Source organism: Camelus dromedarius, chromosome 7, assembly GCF_036321535.1.
Source record: "Camelus dromedarius isolate mCamDro1 chromosome 7, mCamDro1.pat, whole genome shotgun sequence".
Taxonomy (NCBI): domain Eukaryota; kingdom Metazoa; phylum Chordata; class Mammalia; order Artiodactyla; family Camelidae; genus Camelus; species Camelus dromedarius.
Window position 1 is genome coordinate 6,533,225 of NC_087442.1, and position 10,600 is coordinate 6,543,824.

Sequence of the window (10,600 nt, forward strand, 5' to 3'; positions counted from 1 at the left end):
GCTGACAGAGAACTGGAAAATATCACTGATGCAAGAACATTTCACAGACTTAATGGAGAACACGATTGTTCTAAGTGAAAGATCCAAACAAAGTAAATGTAAAAATCCCTCATCTAGCTAATCAGGGCATTGAGTATAAAGAAAAGATACCAAAATGTTTCAGAGAGAAAACAAACTGTAAGCTACAAATGAACAGGAGTCACACTGGCAGCTGGGATCTCATTAACATCCACAAATGCACTAAGGCAACAGAACAAGGCTGTCAAATTTCTGAAGGGAAATAATGTCAATTCTGTGCCAGTCTAAATCATCAAAGATAAGAGAAGAATAAATCTTTTCATATAATCCAAAACTCAACATACTGACTTTTCAAGCACCGTACTTGAGGGTGTAGTCCAGCAAAATGAGGGAGTAAAACAATAAAGAATAACATGGGTTTTTAGGAAACAGTACATTCAATCCAGAAGAGTAGTGGAGAAAAGTTCCAAGTCGACAGCTACACAGAAGGTCTAGAGAACTAGTCCACATTAGAAGAGGAGCATGGAGACCATCAGAGGGTGCTCTTCTAGAAAAAAGGGACAATTTGATAGAATAAATGTATAAGCAATACTTTGGAATAACCTGAGGATATGATCAAGCTACAGAGTGAAGAAAAACGTGTGTAATTCCAGGAAACAACAAATTATACAAGAGAGGCAAATTATAAAAGAAGACCCAACCATGGCATGATTTTGAACAACTGGAGTAAACTATTGCACAAAGCAATTCTAAAGCACAGTGACTATTGCAACTGCAAAGTTGCCTGATTTGCTCAGCTTGCAGAAGTTCAGCTGCTGAGAAGACAATGAGCCCAGAGGGATTTAGACAGTTCACCACCACAGCACAGCAGGCTGCATGGTTTCTTGGTTGTATTGGTTCCCTTTGCTCCCCGCACCTCCCGCCCTGGGCTCGTGGGGACAATGTGGAGTGGGCTCAGTTGGACCACAACACACAGTGGGTTTGTACACAGTGACGAGCACCAAGATTGGGAGATGCTGACCTTCCGCAGGGATTGCCATTACACCTGCCCTGTTCTCCTTCCAGGGAGAGAGATTAGCTTTATTTCCCTGGAATATCTCAGGAAGGGAAGGAGGAAGTGTCCAGCTCCATTACTCTAGAACATTTCTGGAGAGAGATCTCTCTCCATCAAGGGGAGGAAATCACTGTCTTTATTAACAAATCTGCCCTCCACCCCGGAGGGAGACATTATCTCTGGCTTCCAAGGCTGCCTATGAGGGAAACATCCTTGAACAAAGTCGTTAGTGTCCTTTGTCAAGAAGCTATTTCTGATGCAGAAACACCAGAATTATCTCCCAACATATGCAAGAGGAGGCTGCATTTGGGCTTGATGCTGGGCACATTCTCCTTTGTGCAGCGTGGGAGGAGTTAGAGACGAGACGGACGTGTGATCACAGCACCTCACTTGATGTCGAGGTCATTATATTTTCATAGCTGGGATACACATGATGTTTATGGGTTTTCAAATTTAGAATCCATCTGTAGACAAATCATGAGTCTCATCAGTGGTGACGATAAGGACTGTTAAGTGTTGATAATATAAAAATAAAACCGAGCTCACAGAGATCGGGAGATTGGAGGATGGAGAGGAGAGTTGAGAAAAGGAGGGGGCAATGGTTCATTTCACAAAGTGAGGTGGTGAGGAGTGGCTGTCTTTAATGGTAACTCGGGCTACCAGCTGCTGAACGGGTGCTGCCATGTCCACACCGTTCTAAGTGCCTCCCAGGTGTTAACTTCTTCACAACAAACTTATTAGCAACAAATCTTTGAAGCAGGCATGAAAACTAATTCCATTTTAGTGAAGAGGAGACTGATGTACCAGGTCACGGTTGATGAAAAAAATGGTGGTCTTACTGTGATATCTGACATCTCCGAGGTGACTACTGAGAGAAAGAAGAGTCAAGGTGGGTAGGACAACCATGAGGGAGTGTGGGCCAAGGAACAGGAGCCTGCAGGGGGCAGTCATGGATGCTGGGCTGCCCATGGTGGATGGGAGGGTGGCTCCATGAAAAGGGAGGACGTTCCAGAAGGTGTGAACTGTGGAACTGAAAGGGAGCAGGACCCTATGGCTAGCCCTCTGCCCACCCTACTCCCGCCTCTTGTTCGAGAAAAGCCAAAGTCTCCCAGGCCTCCCTCAGTTATAGGGGATCAGGCTCAGCTGGTTAGGACAAGCCGGCAGGCACTGGGCGATGGCAATGACTCTGACCACCAAGCTCAATGATTAACAGAGATCACTCACCCATTTCTCTTTAAAACTTTCATGGCTGAATAGAATCTTTGGAGATGGTTTTTTTAAGGAGGGATGCTGGATCTGAGAGGGGTGATTAGGCAGGCTTACCGACCCTGGCTAATTAAGAACAAGGGAAAGGAAGTGCCCAGCTAGTGAAAAGGCAGGACATTTCTCTTATCTCACAGCTGGCTACTTAAAATCCAAGGACAGACCCCAGTACTTTTCCTTTGTTCCCGCCAAAGTTTCTGCTAATTGCTTTTTGTTTCAGGGCTGAGCTCCAAGAGAAGAAGGAGCCTGTAGCAGAAAATAATTACCATCACCACCACCGGAATGAAGACAATGATGGCAGAGCCTTCTACCAAAAGACCCCCGGCCCATCCTAGGCGGGCACTGTCTTTCCTGCCCACCTTGGCTGACAGCTCCCTGCTGGAGCACTTTCCTTCCATTTCTCCTTCTGAGCAAGAAAGTGGCTTTTCACTTGGTCCCTCTGCCTCTGAGGCTTGAATTCTTTCACAGGGGTCGGCAAGGACCCACACTTTGGTGGACTTCCTAATTTAGGGGTCCCTCTACCTGCTAATAGGATGCTGTGAGTGGAGGTGTTGATAAAACTTAAAAGACTAAAGACTTAAAAACTAAAGCGGCTCTTCTAACTCCCTGCTCCCAGGTGGATTGGAAGGTGATGGATGGATGGATCGAGCTACACACATATATTCATAAAAATGCAGAGCACATGAGACTGGGTTTCCTATTTCAGAGAAGAGTAGTACCCGCATTTTTCAGCCAAGTATCCTCAGGTTTGTATTAATATTTCATCCTTTGCCTTTCTGGCAAAGGGTGTTTTCCCATCTTTCCTCGGTCACTGGCTTATATTTACATTATTTGCTGATATTTTCACGATTATGTTGACAGTGTTTCCTGTTCCGCCTTTGAGCATGTGATAAACCGTAGTTGTGGCTCTTTGATTTTTCTTTTAATGACACAAAACCGGTGGATCACATTGAAATTACAAATTACTTGTATGAAAAAGGTGGAAAAAAATGAAACACCCTAATTCCACATGATTTTTGCTTATAAAAAGGAGAGGAGGGGAGGATTTGTTCACTGTTTTATTACTGCACGGTTATGAGCATCTTTCAAGAGGAAAAAAAATCAACAGGCCCCACAATCACCACATGTTTATCTTTGGGATGCCTTCCTGAAATGGAACTGTGGGTTATTTAATCTTACACCCGTCAGCACTTGTACCCTGCAGAGGGGAGCGCTGTGGCCCTGCGTCCAGGATAAAATTGACTCTGAAGGATAATTCCTCTTGTTCTTTCTCTTTATCCACATGGAGGGCTCAACCAGAGAAAAAGGGGAGGGGGCACTCAGACTGCAGTGGGGCGGGGGTCCCTCCGCTGCCTGCAGGCTCCTTCTGCAGCTCAGTGAGAGGCCCCGGGAAGGGGCCCAGTGCTGGTCCATTTCCTGTCTCACTGCACCTGCCTCGGGGGGGACACTCTGGGTTTCAGCTCCAGGGAGGGTGAATCCATTACTGGCCCTTTTTCCAAGCTCCCCTCGAAAGCTGGACTGGATCAATAGAGCGGAAACACTCAGGTCTGCAGTAAAAGGGTGGGAGCCACAAGATGCCTTAATGGAGCAAGGCCGGATGCGCTCAGAAGGAAGCCAGAGTCAGAAGCAGAGGCCTGAGAGCTTCAGAAGAGCCACCTCCTGCCTCTCCCCTTGCAGGCCACCACCCACATCTCCAGTCAACTAGTGCTCGCCAGGCTGCGGTCCCTACAAACTGGGGAGGTGATGGGAATTTTGTATCAGCGTGGATTGGGTTGGGGGCTTTTGATGCAATAGTTTCAGACACATGGAAATGAAGCCAACCCATTGGTGGGGTCACCTGGAAAGGGGGGAGCTTTTGCTGGGGAGCCTTGAGTGGGGCCCACACACCCACTTAGGACTAGACCTGGGATCAAAGCTGTGCACCAGCCCGCAGGTGCCGGCCAAGCTCTACGCAAACGGGACTCCCCACTAAGGCCGTCAGGACCCAAAGGGAAATATGAGGTGGGGAGCTGAATAAAAACATCTCCAGAAACCATAAGGGCTTTGCAAACTGAAATATATCTTTTTTTTTTCTTCTCAATCTTTCTTGATTCATTAAGGATCAGATAAAAGGAATGATTTGTTTTAGTGCCGGTTGGTGCCTTTGTTTTATGTTGCTTCTTTTAATCAGTCAGGTGGATCTTCTATTTATTTCTAGCCTCTTATTTCACTTGAATTGAGGAAATATTTTTGGATGTTTTCCTAAGGGAAACAGACATTTTTTTTCCAAGAGAATGCATTTTCCACTCATCAGATTGTTAGGGCTTACTAATTCAAGGATAGAGATAAAGGGGGAAATTTATAACTGGTATGTTTCAAAGCTTGATTTAATGCTGAGGATAAATTACAATTTGTTTTTTCCCAGGAAGAGTCCCCCAGTTTCCCTGACTTCGACCCCTCCCCACGGCTGACACTGGAGAGAAATAACAGAGCTCTCTCTGCCCCTTCCAGACCTCTGGAGGGAGCCAGGAGGTGCTGGGGGAGGAGCCCTGAATGGGGAAAGTGCACTGTCTCTCCTTTGCTCTCACACTCACACCCCATCTGGCACCAGATGAGTGGGTTTTCCACATCAAGCAATTCTGACACTGTCTGGAGTTAGTGTAGATCCCACAGGCTGAGAGCTCGGTCGCACAAGACTGTCCCCACCTCAGATGCCAATGGCAGTAGGTCCTAGGTTACTGATGACTTCTGTCTGACTTGGCTACAAATTGGAGGTTCCCTTGACCCCATCTTTGGCTTTGGCTTCAATCATTTGCTAGAAGAGCTCGCAGAACTCGAGGAAACACTCACTTATGTTGACCAGTTTATGATACAATAAAGGATATGATCAAGGGTCTAGAAGAGCAGCCAGTGGAAGGAAGACACAGGGTGAGGTCCCGGCGGGTCTCAAGCACAGGAGCATTTGTCTGCCTGGAGTGGGGATGCACCACCCTCCCGGCATGTGGGTGTGTTCACCAAGCCGGCAGCTCTGAACCCTGTGGGGATTTTTATGGATCCTTCATCACGAAAGCGTGATCGATCATTAACAATCTCCAGTCCCTCTCTCCTTGCCTGAGATGGGGAGTGGGGCTGAAAAGTCCAAGCTTTCTAATCCTGGCTTGGTGTTTCCCACAAAGAGCCCCCATCCTGAAGCTATCCAGGAGCCACCAAGAGACACAAGAACAAAGACACTCCTATAACACAGGAAATTCCAAGGGCTCTAGAGCACTGTGTCAGGAGCCGGGGCAGAGACCAAGAGATATATTTTCTATTATCTCACAAATCTTTGTAAAAGTCTGGAAACATTCAGTGCATAACACCTATACATCCTCTCCCAGATCTCCAAATGTACGACTGTTCTTAGGGCTCAGCACCAAGCCCTCTTCTCTTCTTTAGCTATAATCGCTCCTGAGAGTCAGCGCATAGATATTACTTCCATCTGTATAACTATATATGATTCCGATGATATTGTATATAGATGTAATTATGTCAATATGATCACACATATGATAGTTCTTTGTAAATGAATCACAAGTTTATATCTCCAGTTCTGTGTCTCTAGTTTGTATAACCAGCCACCTGTTGGAGATTCTACAGGCATCTCGAGCACAGCGTGTCTGAAACTGAGCTCCTGATTTGCAAGTCTTCCCGTCCCAATGACTCGCTCCCCAACCTTCAGTCATTCCAGACTAAAATCTTGGCACCATCTTACATCTAGGGTTTCATATAATTTGGTCACCATGTCCTTTAATGTTAGACTTTTAAGATGATGTCATATTTTTTTGCTCTTGTAAGATGCACATTAAATTTCACCTTTGCCCGTAAAGCTGTTAGCATTTCTGATGATGTCTTCTGAATAAATATCTTGAAGAAGAATCAGGTTCTTCCTGATTTACTGGGACCTGGGTGAAAGTGTAAATGTATCTAAATATTTAAAGGTTCTAAATCAAGTAAACAAAATACTTCAAATATGTCCTAGCCTTCTACTCTGACAAATTTATCTCCATAAGGACCTGAAAGTTGCGGCTCAAATGAAGAATTTTTAGATTCCTTGGAGTTCTGTGACAGAACGTCCTGGTGTGAGGAAAACTGGGTCCCCAGCGCTGGTCCATGGCCTAACACCCCCTTCTTCCCTCCTAGCTTTGCCTCCCTCTGGCTTGAGTGCTTGTGTGCAGACCCCCCAGGCTGCACACCCAAACTCTTTCCTTTCCAACAAACTTTCACACCCTGGCTCCCCTTAGGGTGGCCTGCTCAGCCCTACAAGCTGGCTGGGGGCTGCTTGAGTGGAGAATTCCAGAGCTCCAGATACCTGGAGTGCGGTCTAGATGGGGAGGCGGAGCTTGGGTATCACCTTGGACTCCGGGCCCCCTCGGGGAGACCACGCTAGAAGAGGGGGAGTAAAGAGGACGGTCTAAGCTGCCGGCTCAGGGAAAGGGCCCCTCTTCTCCAGCACCAAGTCAGTATGAGAGGGAGTCCTGGTGCTGAGTGTTTGACCATTTTCCAAGTTCTTTTCCAGAAAGATTGGACCAATGTATAGGCCTATTTGTTGAAGGACACTGAAAAATTCCCCTGGTCTGCAGGCCGTGTGACCTTGGGCAAGGGGAATATCCTCTCCAGCCTCAGTTTCCTCAGCTATAAAATCAGCTCCTTTCTGGCTCCAGCCTCCTCTGGTTCTCTGAAGCCAAGCTTTGTGTTTTAACAGTTCATGGCCTGAATTTCTGCAACCTCCCATGGTCTGTGATGGTCTCTCCAATGCTGGTATCCAAACACACACGAGTGTGTCTGCATGCACACCCAGGCTCACCAGCATGGACTGCTGCCAGGCCAGGAGCAAGCATCCAGAACCAGGGAGGTTTTCTGCTGGCTTTACAAGCCCATCAAAGAGTCAGGGAAACAGAGGCATCTCACTTGCTATACAGGCAACGTTGCTTCCTCTTTTAAGTTTTTCCTCTCCTGTAGCCATCTGTAATAAAATATACAGCTGTAAAACCAGAAGTCACACCCTTTCTGGTTCCAGCAGCTCTAAATCCTTCATGTCTTTGTGGTTATCTGGAAGAGTTTATTACACTTCACTGCAGGGAGCTGCCCCGTGTTCATCCTTTGCCTCACCTCCTTGGCTCAAAACGGAAAGGAGAGATTTATCTTCAAACCCAGGGACATTTCTAGGTCACTCAGAGCTAAGCATGCAGGGCTTTGTACAGACAGACTTTTTGTTTCCTGAAGATGGCACTGTAATTTTATTTCTGTTCGCACAAATGTTTCTTCACACACAGAAATGTACCCTCTGCAGAGTAGGTGTCCCTGCAGATTTGTGGACGTGAAAAACGGTTAATGGTATAACTGTGGGAATGGAAATGCCTGTGATGGGGATGTGAAATTGGTAAGAACAAGCATTTGGAAGGGAACGCATCATCAGTCAACGTTTTTTTTCCCCCAAGGTGTATCTTTTTAAGACCCCCTTCCTATAGGACCCGGAGATGTAACCTATAGCTAAACGAACTGCAAAGTAATCAAGGGATCAGAAAAGAACCTAGACAAGCCCACTTGGCTGTTTCTATCCTCTTGCCTACCGTTTAATCATCATTTAAGTGAAATCTACATCGAAAACGTGGTTTAATATCAGCGAGTGTTCACTGCCTACTGACCATCCTCAGATAGAGTGACTGAAATCTCAGTTTAACCCAAATGTCCTTAGAATCTCTGCCCAAGAAAAGGGGGTGTCCCTTCCCCGTGTCTCCACATCCTACCTGTCCAGAGACTCATAAGGCAACTGAGACTCGCTGAGCTGTCTTCAGACTCTGGTGGAAGTTATGACACTTGGGCTGCAGGATCCGGTGACAGATCAGCCCCCTATTCCAGAGGAAGCCAGCTGGTCATCTTGAGGCTTGTTCTCTACTCTCTTGATTCAAGTAGGGTGGGAGCCTGCAGAACCCGGCAGCCCTCCTCCACCAGAGGGGGCCACCAGCCTGTGAAACTAAGTACTCTTTTCCAAAAATTTTCTTATCTCTTTAGATGACTGATCCCCCTGGAAGTTACGAGCTCTTTGGGAACATCATCAAAAAAGATACTGAAACAAAAATAATCAAATAGATACGTTTGTGCTTAAATGAGACAGTATCTTGGCGTACCTTCCAGAATAGAGAACATTAGCATAACCAAAGTTTTTATAAAAATTACTAGGGAAAAGACTTGGAAAAAGGACAAAACCTATTTTATATTTTCATCAGCCTAGACCTGAATGCATGCAGGGAGCTCCCGTGTGAGGAGGGCCTCCCTGGCACAGGCTCACCGAGGGCACCTGAAGTTCAAAGTCAGCTCCAAGGTCTGTGACCTTCTTACTTCATCCTGATTTCACTCGGAGGTCAAACTTGGAATTTCAAAAACGGAGGAGAATTTGCTAGAGGGTAATGCAATCACTCTATCAGTGAAAATGTTGGCTGAACTTGCAAACTAGTCAAATGCCTCAGCTGATTCCAAATATTCCCTGCAAGTTTGGGTTTTGTCTCTCAGTCCCTCCTCAACAGGGAGTTCAGTCTGTGTTCCCCTTTCTGTCTGGCTGGCAAGAGTCTCGGGCCTGTGGTCCCAAATTGCTGGTCTCCTCTTTTCTGTAATCATCGCTGGCCAGCATTTCCCCACCGCAGGCAGCACAGAGGACTGTTTAGTCTGGGCATGTCTTTGTTGTGGGGCAGTCCTGGGCACTGTTGGGTGTTTAGCGGCACCTGGCACCTACCCACCAGATGTCAGTAGCACCCACTCACCCAGGACAATCAAAATGTTTCCAGTCAGAATCCTTGAAAAACTAAAAACAGAGTTACTGTATGATCCAGCAATCCCACTTCTGGGAATTTATCCAGAGAAACCTCTAATTCAAAAAAAATACATGTACCACAATGTTCATAGCAGCATTTTTACAACAGCCAAGACATGGAAGCAACCTAAATGTCCTCTGACAGAGGACTGGATAAAGAAGATGTGGTGTGAACATATACAATGGAATACTACTCAACCATAAAAAAGAATAAAATAATGCCAATGCAGCAACATGGGTGGACCTGGACATCATCATACTAAGTGAAATAAGCCAGAAAGAAAAAGAAAAATGTCATATAATATCACTTATATGTGGAATCTAAAAAAAGACACAAGTGAATTTATTTACAAAACAGAAACAGACTCACAGACATAGAAAGCCAACTTATGGTTACCAAAGGAGAAAGGCGGGGAAGGATAAAATAGGAGTTTGGGATTTGCAGATACACACTACTATATATAAAATAGATAAACAACAAGGTCCTACTATATAGAACAGGGAACTACATTCAATATCTTGTAATAACCTATAATGAACAAGAATATATATACGTACAACTCAGTCCCTATGCTGTACACCAGAAACTAACATAACAGTAAATCAACTGTATTTTAATTAAAAAAAAAAGTCTCCAGCCATTGCCAAATGTACCCTGGGGGCAAAATTGCCTCCACTGGGAACAACTGGATTAAAAATACCCTCTGCAGGCTTTGTCGGAAATCGCACCCTTGCCTGGCTTCCCCCTCTTCGTTACGGGGCTCTCCTGGGACCCCATCCTTAATACATCGTGTGCAGGCAAGTCCTCACTTCAGGGTCCACTTCCAGGGACCCAGCCCAGGATGCTCATTTGTCTCAAACAGAAAGAAAGCCCGTGAGAGAATGAATGGCTTAACTTTTCTGAGTGTGGGTTTAGCCACGTGTAAAAGGGTCCCTTTCAGTTCTAATACTTTGTAATCCATGAAGGCCATGGGGAGTCGGAACCAGGGGTGGGGTGGGTGGGGTGGGGTGGTCTTGTCTCCAGAATGTGGTGCTGGGGATGCACAAGAGGGAAGCCCCCAACAGCAGGCACAAATGAATGCCTGTTGACTGAATGGCTGAGTTAGTTGAGGAGAACAGAGACACTGACATATGGTATACGTTGAGAGCTGGATTTGAGGCTCTCCCATGTCAGTTGAGTAACTGCATCTAACCTGGAAGGATGGTGACACCCAAACAGGAAGAGGAAACTGCAGGGACATACCTGTAGTTCAGAAGTCAGGCTGATTGATGCAAAGAGGGAGAACTTGTACCCCGGAGAACGGTGGGCTGTCTCAGTGAGAGGATGGTAGGAAGGACTTGTCACAGGCTTTGGGCTTGTGCTCAGTGATATGGGGGCTGGTTCAAGGAAGTGGGGCTTCTCTCTGGACTGGATGTTGTCAGGAAGCAGGGGCGATTTG